Consider the following 14,934-nt stretch of genomic DNA (forward strand, 5'->3'; position numbering starts at 1 on the left):
CCTCTCCTAATCAAAACAGACAACACCACAATGATATGGTACGTCAACAAGCAGGGAGGAACTCACTCTTACCCACTCTGCAGGCTAGCCATGACCCTTTGGCACACGGCTTCAGCCATGCAAATTCACCTGCTAGCACACTTCCTGCCAGACAACCAAAACTCTCTGGAAGACAACTTAAGCAGAAATCTCCTAGACCCACACAAGTGTCAATTAAACCACAACACCTTCAGCCTCGTAACCCAGAAATGGGGTACCCCGAAGGTGGACCTATTTGCCTCCCACAACAACCACAAGCTCAGCAAATTCTGCATCAGGGAACCTCACAGCAAGGCCTGGAAAGTGGATGCCCTATCCTTCCAATGGGTAAACCTCTCAATCTATTCATTTCTCCCTCTACATCTTCTTTCAAGGGTACTACTCAAACTAAGGGAGGAAAAACCAATCCTGATTGCCCCAGACTGGCCACACCAGCACTGGTACCCACTACTGCTCAGTCTGTCACCATTGCCTCCATGGCACCTCCCTCAGATCCCTACTCTTCTGACCCAGCAGAAGGGAGAATTTTTGCATCCACAATTGCAGACCCTGAACCTGGCAGCCCGGCTTTATTCCTTGACCTCTCCTCCAGTGGCCAGCCTAAGCAAGCAAGTCCTGGACGTTATACGTGAAGCCAGACGTCCCAGCACTAGAAAATCCTATGCTGACAAGTGGAAAAGGTATTGCCCTTGGATCCAGGCTAACAGAGTTGAGCCAGCACAGCTCTCCGTACCTCTTATCCTGGATTACCTAGCAGACCTACTTCACAGGGGCCTATCCTTCTCTTCTCTTCTGTTAAAATTCATGCCTCTGCCATCTTTGCTCATTACAGCACAGAGCCACCTCTCTTTTCTCACCCTCTCATCAAGCAGTTTCTCAGAGGGGCTAGTAACTTACGGTCACCAGAAAGAGCCCCTACCCCTGCTTGGGATCTTAACTTTGTGTTGGAAAAGCTAATGCTACCACTCTTTGAGCCTGCAGCTTCAGCAGAGTTACAATTTCTCTCTTGGAAAACAGCCTTGCTTCTGGCCATCACTTCAGGTAGAAGAGTGTCTGAGCTACAAGCACTCATGGCTGTGGAACATTTCATCATTTTTCATGCTGACAGGGTCTCCCTCAGGACTAACCCAACTTTCATGCCTAAGGTGGTGTCCAGTGTGGCTCTCAATCAATCTATTAATTTGCTTACCTTTTTTCCCTAAGCCTCAAAATAAGGGGGGAAGGATCCTGCACTCTTTAGATGTGCACAGACAGCTCAGATTCTACCTGGATAGAACTAAAATTTTTAGGAAAACTGACCAGTTACTAGTCAGCTTTGCAACAGGGGCAGAGGGCAAGGCCATATCCAAACAAACCATTTCCAAATGGATTGCACACTATATCCGTTTCTGTTAAAAACACCACTGGAAACCACCCCCACAGGGGGTCAGGACACATTCCACTAGAGCTAATTCCACCTCTGCAGCTTTTCTCAGAGGGGTCCCTACCAGGGACATCCTGGAGGCTGCAACATGGAGTTCTGTTCATACCTTCACCAAGCATTACCACCTGCCTATCTTTTCTAAATCCAGGGCATTCTTTGCAACCGCAGTCTTGCAGGGCATTCTAGCCAGCCCAAACAATTCTTGACTGCCTCCATCCTTTACTTCGGCTTTGGGAATCAACCCAAGTGTGATGACTGCAACAGTGAAACACGAAGAACATAGTACAGTTGTGTACACTTACCATAAATGTAGATGTTTGAGGGTATTCACTGTTGCAGTCCTGGTTTCCCACCCTCCTCCCCCCTTGTCTCTCTCCCTCTCTCATATTCACTCATTACAGTGCTGTGTGGTATTTACTTTCTGCTGGTGTCCTTCCACCATAACCTAGCTCCCTATTTGGGGGCTCCTGACATTTGGGGCAAGCAAAACTGATGTAATGGCTTCGGCTGCCTGATTTTATACCACTGATGACCTGATGTCAGTCCTGGAGCGACAGCAACCAGCACAGAAATACTAAGGTATTCCGGCCGACTGAGGGCTACCCCTGGCAGGATAACCCAAGTGTGATGACTGCAACACTGAATACACTCGAACATCTACATTTACGGTAAGTGTACACAACTGTACTTTCTCTGTAAGAGTAGCTGATACATAGAATGACATTTCTAATTGTATTAAAGCAAGCAGTACTCTTAGAAATTTTTAAGACCATCTTCTTCAGATATATGGACATTTAGAAGCTAGAAGGGCATTATTGCCCATGTCTGAAATATTTGTATGTATGTACATATATGTAAAATGTGTAAATATAAATAAGCTGTTTAATCGAGTAGCTGTGTTACGTATAGAAGATGCCTCCATTTTTATTTATTTTTTATTGTTAGGTGCAATGGTGTTCTTTAAACTACTGTGTCTATTACAGATGTCTTGCAATATCGTGACTGATCAGAAAATTGTGTGTTTGCAACAAAATATCACATTTTCTCTCAGTTGCAGTTTACACTGTTTCACTGTAAAACGGTTATATTAAAAATAGCTCTGTATGGCTAGATATGTCATTAGTTGTGAAACAGTCAGATAAATAAAACCATGACTTCACATGGAACCTGTGTTTCTGCTTATTTGTTTGTTTATTTTGTAAAATAAATGAAACCACAATTTCACATGGAATGTGTGTCTGCTTACTTATTTATATGTGTGTGTATGTATGACTGAATGTAAGTTAAAAATTGTACTGGCTAGTTCTAATTAGAAAAAATGACTGCCTAGTCAATATGAATATACATGTAAAATAAACCATTTAATTCTTGTGATTTCGTGACACTTCACTTATAACTGAAGGCATACCTCTCAACTTGTTAGTAAAGAGAATATAGTCTTGACAGAAATATTTAATTGGCTAAAGTAGTTACCAAAGTCCAAGATAAAAGAGTAGGGAACAGTACCTTTACTCAAAAGTGTTAACAAGAGCAATAAGGTACAAGCAGGAGACAAAATCGATATGGCTCTGAGATGACTCATTTCTCCTCAGGAAATACCCTCTACCATTTCTCCTGCAGCTATCACTAAAGAACAGGTTCTCACCGCACTCTCCATCTAAAAGCACTGTACAATGGGCCCTGCTAATACCCGTGGATGCCTCCTCTGTAGTTTGAAACATGACCTTTCAAGCCCACTAGAATCTCTGTTCAACCACTGCTTCTAGACAGGCTTCATCCCTAGGGAATGGAGGACTGCAACTGTCATCCTTCTACACAAAGGTGGACCATCAACTGACCCAGGGAACTACAGACCCATACGTTTGTTTAGCCTTACATAGAAGGTCATGAAAAGAATTATCACAGACCTAATAAACAAAAACATAGGAAAGCTGAAAAAAATGGATCCATCCCAGTCTGGTTTCATGAAGGACTGGTAATGCCTACGAAACCTGATGGACTTTTTCATTAGAGCCATGGATCAGGGCAACATAGTACATACTGTGTACCTCAACCTGGCACAGGCATTTGACATGATACCTCACTTGGGTGCTTTAGACAAATTCAGTAATTTAGGTAGAAATCCACATTACCCGATTGATGGCCAAATGACTTACAGAACACATTAAGTTGAGGGGGGAATCCACCTCCACCAATAGGTTACTAATGGTGTCCCACCGGGTTCGTACTGAGACCTCTCCCATTTGGAATATGCTTCCTTTACATTTGCTATGACGTCAGAGGTCTTTGGCTGACCAAATTTGCTGATGACTGTAAGGTGGGTGCAATGACGGATTCCTCCAAAGATGTAGATGTCCTTGCAGATGGCCTGACAGACAAATAACTGGCATCAAAACCATGACCTAAATGTCATTGCAGAAAATACAGAATTATATCCTTTGGAAAAATGACCACCCCCTACAAATTAAAAAGTAGACCCAGCGATAAAGGAATTTGGAACTCAGATTAATAGTAACCTGAATTTTGATTACCATGTGCCATGGTGGTGAGAAAATCCTTATATGTGGCTCAACGTATATGTTCATATGTAGGTACTAAGCTATTGGCCGTGGGGCCTGTATAAGCTTAGCCAAAAAGGTTCCCTGGCTTTCGCCATCCTAATAAGTAAAGGCAAGGTATCCAGATCTAAGAAGATCATAGCCCTGCTATACTTAGCTCTCATTAGACCAATAATTGAGTACAGTAAACCCTTCGGCATGTACCTAACCAACATTTACCAACAGCTTGAGCGTTCACAGAGGTTCCCCACTAAAAGAATACAGGGTGTGAATAACATGTCCTTTGTGGACCACCTCAAAGCCCTGTCCCTGTACTGTGTCTCCTACAGACTATTGAGAGGTGATCTACAAGGCATTCTCCCATCCAGTCCTAATGGATCTGCTCTACATTAGAAAGCAAACAGCACTGGAATTACCTGAGCTAAACCTCATCTGTCACATATGCAAAACATGTTGAAGGAACAGATATGTGTCTCAGAAATTGCCCCTTCTCTGGAACAGACTCCCCTTTCATGTGAAATAGAGCTCTTTGTTAATCCTATGTCAGTACAATTTGGACTAATAGATGGGATATTGTAAACTCAACACTGGCTTGTCATCTGTGGCCTTTATGGACCAGAGCAGCTTGTAGATGCCGTAAGGCACAGGCATATATTAAAATCGTTCTAGTCCTAGGGCACTGATAATTATGAGAATTGGGACATCAATGGCTAGATGTAAAAAGGCTCTTTGGCTGTTAGCTTAGTAACGTCTTATGATCCTATGAGGATTTTTTCCAGTGAGTTGCAAATGCGTGCAATTGGCTTCCTCAGAAAGCTATGAAACAAAAACCTGGTCAGAATCCAGAAATACGTATAATAACCAAAATCAGTTATAGTGGAATGTAGGAAAAGGTAGGAAACTGATGAACAATGAGCTTCTCTTCAACTAAGATACTCCTTAGTGGGCTGATTTGTTGGGCTAAGACATGCTTGTGTGATTAAATTCTAGTTAGCTGTATGACATGTGCATCCACAGTAAATTTATACAGTATCATACTATTTAATTTTGAGGTCATAGAAATTTTTCTAATATGGTTTTGCCAGTCTAAGTTTCTATCCAGTATTCAGCTGTTGCATTATTCGTTTAACTAGACACAGAGATAGACTGCCCCTCAGAGCTCAACAATGGTGCTTGTTTTAGGCAGTCTTGGAACCTACACGATAAGGTCATGGTCACAAAATTAAAAATGACAGTAGCTGGGCGCAGATTAAGCTGTTTGAATGCAACTGAAATAAGGCAAAATTAAATTGATGTCTCTGGCAAGATTCCTAAACATTGCCTGTAGTGCTAAGGGGCAGTACACAGGGAGTAGTCATTAAAACTGTATACATACCCATCTGTAAATATAATGACATTATAATTTAAATTTATAAGTAAACTAATACATTTGGTATATTTCCAGTCAAGCAAGGACTCCTATAAGCTAAAATGGCAAATGGATATCCTGTAAGTAGAAAAGGAAGCTTGGAGATAATACTCATCAATGTAGTGTTGTAGGAATCAGTGGTGCACTAAATTCCAAATTAGATCACATAAATATCTACAAAGACATTCAGCTATAGCTTTGAAACCCCAGCAAGTAAAGACACAACTATGCTAGGCTTTGAGAGCAACCAACATGATATCATATCCTCATGAAGAAGTAGATGAGCACAATAAAAAATAGTAACTCCATGGGCCCAAATAATATTCCAAGAAGATTTACTAGTGCTATGCAATATTCCCTTCTACTACAGGGTTTGTTCACAAGCTGTGGCAATGATCTAAAGTGGTTCCTATCCAAATGGAGGGTCTACTGCTTCCTTTGGCAAGTACAGAACCATTAGTGTCACCAGTACAATGTGCAAGGTAGAAGAGGAATATTGTACTTGTTCAGGTAGATATGGGTGGCCTTTTGCATCCAGATGTAATCATTATGTCATTATAGTATCATGGCATATCAGTAAGTACACATTAGTGATAATAAAAAAGCCAATGAACTCAGGCAGTGAAATAAGCAATGAGATGTGGTCCTTACCAATATGGGGCGGCTTTGCAGCCTACCAACTGTAATTTCCTGTTTGGTCATATCAAACCACAAACCATAACTCTTAAACTCTTGGGGCAAGAAATCTGGACAAAGCCAAAAATAATATGGGAAAAGGGCATGTAAACTGGGACATACTTTAAATTTTGCAGTTATAAGTTTAGAAAGTTGATACTGTAACAGATTTTTGCAGTAGCGTGCATTTTTCTGCAGGTTATGAAGTCAGAAATTCAACTGTATATCATGAATTAGTGACTTCAATCCACGTGAATTTCTCAGAAAAACACAAATTTTATGAGGAACAAATCAAAAATATGAGTCAAAGATCTGGACATTCTACAAAAATCTAGACAGTTGAGAAATATGCCACAAATCATTCACATTCTCCATAAGACTGAAATCTCAGTCAACTTTGAATATATCAGTATTCAGAAATTATGACCTGGCTAATTTCAAAAGCCCCATTCCATCTTGAGAACCCCAGTATACCTGTCAAGTGCCCAGACATTAGCAGTATGTCCAGATTTTTGCCTTATAGTTTTGATTTGTTTCACATAAAATTTGTGGTTTTCTGGCAGATTAGTGAGGATTGAATTCACTAAATGCAACACATTTGAGTTTCAGACTTCATATTATTCAGAAAATGTATGCTAATGCAAAACCTTTTAGTCTAGCAACTTTTGAACTTTATAAGAGTAACATTTAAAATGTGTACCTATTTTTGAGCTTTTGACCCCCCCCCCCATTAATTTTGTCTTTATCCAGATTTCTTATTCTAAGAGGTTGAGAGGTATGAACCCCATGTGAAATCCTTAACTAAAAATGTATGCACATGTAAATAGTTGCATAGATACTTGTCTCCCTCAGAAGTGATTACAATGCCAAATTCAAAAATAAACCCATATAAGAGAACCCTATTATACAAAGGCACTGTAATAAAAATACTGCATGCAAAACAAAAACAAAATAACTTTCAAGATGCAAAAAAACTTTTCTTAAACTGAACAAGGAACTCCAGACCCTGATGAAATAAAAAAAGCCAAATATGAGATAATAATTGCCATCCAATTGAAGGATAACAACAAGGCACTTTTTAACTATGTTAGAAACCTCCAAAACAATGTCCAGCACTGCGTAGACTTAATAGTAAATTATATTACATACTCAAACCCAGACAGCATTATAGTATAGGTTCATAGGTAAGAACTAGGCTAGCTGCTGTTGTAGTCCATTTTAAGCCTAGTCAGTTTCCATTTCAGAATTGGAGAATCAAACCCTCTACCTTGTGTCTGTGAGGTAAACACCTTTACCACTGTACCAACCCACACTTAAAAATGTTTCTCCAGAGCAGAAGTTCATTGTTAACACTTGTGTTTGAGGTTATGCTTACCCGATCTGTAGTCCTCCATCACACACAAGTTCACCATTGTGAGAGTTAAACCATCTATCTATCTAGTTATGCAATCTGCAGCATACAGGAAGAAATTCATAGGTTCATAGGTTCATAGGTTCATACTAGGCTATCTGCCCGAGGGCATTTACAAGCCTAGCCCATCGTTTTGTGGCTTACGCCACCCCTTTAGTATGGGGAACTATACCCATTATTTTGCTGTGCCTCTGTCGAGCAGTGACACTGAGGTAATCCCTGGGGTATATCTGCGATCTCCCATCCATTGGTCAAGATTTCTCTTGAACAAGGCCAGCGAGGTGCTCTGCCTCACATGTACCGGGATTTTGTTGCACAGCATAGGGAGTCTTTGGGTGATGAATCTATCCCTCCAGCACGTCCTATTAATAGCCGTGTCAAGGTTTAAGTCTCCCGCCCTTGTGGCTCTGATGGATCTAGATTTTTTGAGGTGAAGCATATTCATCAAATCTGGGTTTGACATGGCCTTGTATGTTAGGCAAAGGTCACCTCTGAGCAAGCGGTAAGCGACTGAATAGAGCTGGAGTTCTTTCAGTCGGGCAGCATAGGACAGATTTTTGAGACCCTTTATCCTTTTGGTGAGGAACTTTTGTGGCCTCTCCAGCTGCTGCAAGACCCGGGTCAGATACATTCCGAATGGGGCATTGTACTCAATCATTGGTCTGATGAGTGATGAGTAAAGGGAGACTATGACCTCCCTTGATCTAGATGAGAATCCCTTCATGATAAGGTGGGCAATGTAGAAGGTCTTCCTAACTACTTTAGCTACATGGGTGTCGAATGACAGACTACTATCAACCTGGGTCCCCAGGTCCCTGATAACTTCTTCTGTGCTCAGTGGATTGCCACCTATTTGGTAGCTAGGGGTAACCTTGTTTTTCCCGAAGGGTATGACTATGCATTTTTGGCATTTAACTTTAGGCCGTGGCTCTGGCACCAGTTATCCGTTTCTGTGAGACCCTTCTGAAGGATATCTGTGTCAGATGTGTTTTCTACTATGGCCCAGTTTGCAGTCATCTGCAAACTTTGTCAGCCATAACCCTCCTGTGTTTGCTTGTACTGAAAAGTAGATGCCAAACAAGAGTGGGCCCAGGACTGAGCCCTGTGGGACACCACTTGTGACAGGCTTTGAGTCTGACATGGCGCCAGCAACTCTGACCCTGTGGGTTCTGTCACTCAGCCAGTTTGCAACCCATCTTGTGATGTATGGGTTGACATTTAAGCTGATGAGTTTTTCAATGATACCCGAGTGGGGTATTGTATCGAAGGCCTTAGCCAGATCGAGGTAGGCTGTATGGACTGCCTTTCCTCATCAATGGCTTTGGTGACTGTTTCAAAAAGTCAACCAAGTTTAAAAGGCATGATCTGCCTTTGACAAAGCCAAACTGGGTTGGATCCAAAGTCTGCAAATTCCCTATGTCTTTATTTATGAGGTCCATTATGATCCTCTCCATGGCTTTGCAGATAAGGCTTGTCAAGCTAATGGGCCGGTAATTTCCAGGGTCGGTGGAGGCACCGCCTTTGTGAAGTGGTACCACAGTTGCAGTGCGCCACTCCTGGGTGCGTATCCAGAGGTAAGACTTTGATTAAACAGCTGTCCTAGCTGTGGGTTTAATTCCTCATTGAGTTCATGGAGCACACAGCCGGGGACACCATCAGGTCCCATGGATGCTGTGTTTTTTGCTTTGGAGAGAGCAGTTCTCACTTGGGCGCTGGAGATGTTTGGGGGGCTGCAATCCTTTGGTATAGATATCTCTCCTTTTGGGGGGGAGGGGGGGGAGAAGTTTGCACTGAACCTGTCAGCCAGTATGTTGGCAATGTCTGTATAATCAGTAATCTTCACATCATTTTGAACTAGCTCTGAGCATATCTGGGAGTTTCCTCCCAGGTTTCTAACATAGCTAAAGAAGGCCTTATGATTGTCTTTTGAGTCTTTAGCTATTTTTCTCTCGAAATTTGCTTTGGATGATTTTATGAGAGCTCTTAGTTTTTTACTTATAGTGATCAAGGGTGTCTTACATTTTAAGGATTTTGCTCTATCTTGTAGTAGCTTCCTCCTTTTGTTGTAGAGTTTGTTTATGGCTGGGGTCCACCAGACTGGACGCTTGCCTTTGGTACAAAGAGTCTTTGTTTTGCTTGGGATTGCCTTATCCATGCAGTCCTGCAGGTGCTGGTAGAAGGCATTTGTAAGTGATTCAGCAGCTTGAGTACTGTTTTCCGCTGGCTCGGTGGCCTTAAAGGAGACCACACTAGTCTTTAGAAGTGTGAAGTCAGCTTTGAGAAGTTCTTTACTGTGGTCTTTTTATTTCAGGTGGGGTGGGATGAGGACCTCCAGCGAGATTAGTTTGTGGTCTGATCTCACCAGTGAGGGGTACACCTCCGGTGTTGAACATTGTGCTCCCATGTTCGTGATGATGAGATCAAGTATGTTATCTCCTCTTGTGGGGATGGTGACTAGTTGTTCCATGGCATTTGAGTTTATGAATTCCAGGAACTTTTGGGCTAGGGTGTTTGGGCTTGAGTAGTGTTCCCAGTCTATTTTAGGGTAATTGAAGTCACCTAGTATGATGGTGTTTGGTGATACATTTATCCCCTCTAGTGTTTTCAGGAAGGCCATGTGAGGTTCCTGAGTTTGTGAGGGTGGCCTGTAACATGCTACAATTTGCAGAGCAGTCTTGCCTATGGTTAATTGCACCTGGATGGTCTCCGATGCATCGTGCGTTGCCACCAGTCTTGAGGTGTGGGTGTCCTTGATGAATATGGATACCCCTCCTCCTTTCTTGGTATTGTCCGGATTTTGGGGCCGAAACGCATGATATGAGGTAAAACCTGATAGCGCTGGGGTGCTCTCAGGAGCCTTGAACCAGGTTTCTGTCACAGCACAGACATCGATGTTCTCCATACTGAGAAGGGCCTCGAGTGCGTGCATTTTGAGATTTAGACTTCTGGCATTGAGCAGCATTACCCTTAGTTTTTTCCTTTTTGTGTTCTAGGGTGGTAGGTTTAGAATTTGAGCCTTGCCTAAAAAGGCACTATGGGGTGGCAAGAGCCTTTGCCAATATCCGAATCCCAGGGTGACAGGTGCAAGCCGCCTTGAAGCAGCGTGGCTTGTCCAGCATGTCATCCCAGGCAGACAGACACTGGATCCCCTTTGAATGACACCAGTGTTTAAGCCAATTGTTAAAGCTGATCATCTTATCTCTGTATTGTGGCATCATTCTTGGTGAAGGTAGGATACTGCTCAAGGTCAGGGTCATACCTGCCTGGGCTACATAATCAGAGAGCTCCTCAATGTCTCTTTTCATGTAGTCCAAGGAGGTACGTCTCAGGTCGTTTACACCAGCGTGGACAATGACTGAGTCATATTTGTACCTGCTGTTGAGAGACCTGAGTGCTTGCGTTATGTGGCGGATTCTAGCGCCCGACAGGCAGCTTACTGTGACCTTCTCCTTACTCAGTCTGGTGAGCGGGACATCAGTGTGTCTGACTATGGAGTCACCAATGACTAGTGTGTCTGGCATTGTGTTTGGCCTTAAGGGCTGTGACTGTTTGACACTCTGACTGTGAGGTCTATGTGTTGCAGGTGTTGTGTTCTGAGGTGGTGGTTGTTTGGGTGTCTGCTTTGGTGGCCTCTGCTGTTTTGGTAGATTTTGATCAGAGCCTCCAGTATGTCTTTGTGTGTTTATGTGTATGATTTGAGGTTGTAATGGTACTATGTGAGACTGGGTCTATAGTGTGTGTGGTAACCTTCTCCTCCTGACTGGTCTTGCCAGTCCTATGTTGAGAGAGCTCAGCCTCCAGTTTGGCCGTATAGTTGCATCTCTCGCATGTATTTGTGTTTTGTGGGAGGAGGAGAGGGTTGTCTGTGTACATGAGGCAATTGTAACATTGCCTCAATATTCCCAGGTTCACCAGCTGAGCAGGAGAGGACACTAGCAACTGATCCCTCGACATGCTAGAAGGAATAGACAAAAAAAACTAAAAAGATTCCGGGGGACGTGGGTGACCGAGAAATGGGGGGTTGCCTTTTTGGGGTACTATCTATGACAAGAGTGCCGTATCAAGGTAATAAGTACTGTAGGAGCAAGTGCTACGTTTAACAGATAGAGAATAGTCTACTTGGAGTCAAGTAGAGATGATCTTTTTAATTATAGGATACGCTGATTAGATCAGTAGTATAGTACGAGGAAGGTAGTTTTAAGGGAAAATTTGAAGAGTGGACTTTAGGTAGCCCGAATAGTTTAAACCTGCTTAACCGGCGCTGCCCTAGTGTGCAACGGTAGCAACTCCGCGCTAAATCGGGCTAAATCGCACTAATGCGTGCTAAAGCGTGCTTTATAGCAGGGGGCTGGAAAAGACAGGAAATGACCCAAAATGGCCAATAAACTACAAGTTACTGCCTTAAACCACTCATCTGAGGACAAATGAAGGAGTTATGGAAATGACCCCTAGTGGCCTATAAAACTACAGTTTCAAGTCAGTAACCACCTCTATGGGGGGCAGGGAAGCTGCTCAATGTTAGTCACTGCCACTGATGAACACAGAGACCCTCCTTCAGCCCAAGCAAAAATGGCCTCACAGAAACTTTCAAACAGTTCAGGAACAGCAAGCCTGTAACTGAACTTTTTTAACTCTCAGAAAAGTGGGAAAAAAGCAAGATTTTTTTTTTTTGTTTTTGTTTTTTACAGAGATAGCAGAGGTTCACAAGTAATATCAAGTTATAACAGTGCAGTAAATGACCCCACACAATGAACCCCAGGAAAAGTCTTACTGCTGAAGGCCATCAGATCTCCCATATTCTCAGATGACATACTCACAGTTACAACCCCAAATCTCCCCAAAACAAACCCTGAAGGTGCTATCTAAGGCCAAGAATGCTGATTGTATGAGACTGGTCAACAAACCATACAGCCACTTGGTAAGCCTGACTCATCATTTGTCAGACCCCCCAAAAAAACACACACACAATAGCTATCCTGTTTACTGTCAGTCTTAACATATGTTTCATGCTGGATACATGGAGGATAGTAACAACAGTCATTCCGTTACACAAAGGTGGACTTTAAAGGACTCAAGAAATGATGGACCACAAGCCTCATCTGTGTGGCTGTTGAAAAGATCATTGTGGATTTAATAAATTAGAATATAGGTAACCTGCAGACTCGAGAACCAAGTCAGTTCAGATTCATCAAGGGGAGATCTTGCTTAAGTCTTTTTTGAAGAAGTCAACCAGGTTAACACTAGCATTGTGTAGAACAGAGGGTGTGTATGTACCTTTAAGAAGCATTTCCAGATGCAAGCACATGCATATAAATAGTGAGCACGTGCAGGCAGCAGTGCCATTTTGACAGAACAGCCAGTGTGTTAATATGTACGAGTGTGATACTCAGTCTGTTTATAAGTTTATTTTTAAGTTATGAAGCCTCATTCCTGATGTCTTTGTATGTAATAAAGATGCTTGAACTGAACCCACGAATGTTTGTCTGTTTTATCCTGACCAGATGAGTGACATGGTGTCAGAACCAGGATTGAGAGAGCAACTTCTTCAAGCCGTGAGGTGCAGAGTTGAAGGTGAAGGCAGATTAAGCTGGTTGAGTGAAACTAGCAAAAAGGGCTAGAAAGGAACTTAAGGTAATAAAAAACTGTACAAATTATTTATTTGGCAAAGAAAATGAAGTGGAGCATTTGTAAGGCTCAAAACACGTTATTAATCAAACGAGTAGCACAAAACATATTATTAATCAAACAAAAGGCACAAAATGTATTATTAGTTAAATGAAATATTTGAAACGACAGTATTTAGTAAAACTAACAGAAATATTCATATGGGGCTCAGAATTAACTTTGGTTTGTGTAACGAGCATATTTAAAGTAAAACGGACACAAGAAAAGTATAATGAGCATGATAAGAGATTAAAAGGGCAAATTAAGCTTAAAGAGCAAGACGACTGCATGTTTTTAGTACAAGACCATGTTTGGGCACAAACTACTATTTTGCATTGACCGAAGCCATTCAAAGGATAACTACAGTTGTTCGAAGTATCTCAGAGTGTGCAAAGTGTTTGTAGAGTGTGTGCTTTATTATGGTGCAATTATTTTAAAGAGTTTGCTGTGTACAAAGTACAGTTATATTGTAAAGTGCAGTCAAAGTACAGCCATTTCAAAAAGTTTCTTGTGCTTTGTACTTTTATTCTCAGAGTGTCGCCATTTCAGTGTTTCTTACACTGTGCAGAGTTACTTTGAGGAGTTTTTGTGCTGTGTATGGTTTATTTGCAAAGTTTATTAATCTCGAAGTGTTTCTTACTCTGAGTTTTTTCCACTGTGTACAGTTTGTTTGCAATGTACAGTCATTTCAAAGTATCTCTTACACTGATAAGCAGTGGTTTCACAAAGTACAGTGATTTCAGAGTGTTCCTGTGCTACTGAGACTTATTTGGCAAAGTGCAGTTATTTCAAAGAGTTTATTGTAATATTGGGCATAATTACAAGTACTGGCATAAAGTTCTGACATATATATTTATGTGTGTGTATTCGTATATAATTCCAAGCACCTTCACTGCTGTCTGTTGATATGGCAGGAGCATTTCGCAGACCCAGTCCACTTGTGTTTGATCATAATATAGCAGGGAATTGTAGAGTATTTGAGAAGCAATATTATATTTTCATGCAAACAGCTTTTTCTGACAAAAATCCATGTATGAGGGCATTCATTTTGCTTAGCTTATGTGGGTCATAGGCCATTGAAAGACAACGTTCATTTGTGTATGCACCAGCAGTATATGCAGGAGAGGGGGAAAACTGCCATATTGTGATACCGGCTGGATCAATGGAGGACCCTGAGTGCTTGAAATGTAAATTTAGAGAAATGTGCGACCCCCAGACAAATGTTACATCAGAGGCACTTATTTTATACAATTTTATACAAAAGAGCAAAAGCCAAGTGAAACATTTGCAGCATATATACCAGCCTTATTTCTCAAGACTAAAACGTGCAGATTTTGTGACTTGAAAGATGAGTTAATAAAGGACAGGCTTGTGTGCGGTGTTAATAGTGCTGCAGTGAGAAACATTTTGCTTTGTGACAGTGATTCAACATTGAGCAAAGCCGTAAAGATTTGTCAAATTCATGAACTCACAGAAAAGCACACCAGTATGCTTGCAAGTGATAAGAGCATGGTTCCAGTAGCCTCTAGATCAAACAGAGATCATGCATCACGTGGCAGGCAGAAGCAAACCTAAGCACATGGCAGCTGCAGCCCCTGCGGGGTTTCCTGGGAGGAGCCGTAACTTTCTTGCAAGTTCCAAGACTAGCTCAGTAAAATGGGCATTCTCAGTGCAGTATAAGAGTGAGTCAGCAAAACTGAAGTCACGTCTCATTGTTAATTGTGTTAATTGTGGTGCCGATCATGTGTCTAAAAGA

General features: G+C 41.9%; 2 protein-coding genes across 3 annotated transcripts in view; both read left to right on the forward strand.

Moving 5' to 3' along the window:
• DECR2 (2,4-dienoyl-CoA reductase 2) overlaps nt 1–14,934 on the forward strand; it is a 2,028,638-nt gene that overhangs the window by 919,959 nt on the left and 1,093,745 nt on the right. The window lies entirely within an intron of this gene.
• LOC122816790 (nucleoside diphosphate kinase A-like) overlaps nt 1–14,934 on the forward strand; it is a gene marked incomplete at its 5' end in the record, with an annotated part of 367,943 nt that overhangs the window by 48,216 nt on the left and 304,793 nt on the right.

Source organism: Protopterus annectens, chromosome 12.part0 (genome assembly GCF_019279795.1).
Source record: "Protopterus annectens isolate FY-2018-M chromosome 12.part0, PAN1.0, whole genome shotgun sequence".
NCBI classification, from domain to species: domain Eukaryota; kingdom Metazoa; phylum Chordata; order Ceratodontiformes; family Protopteridae; genus Protopterus; species Protopterus annectens.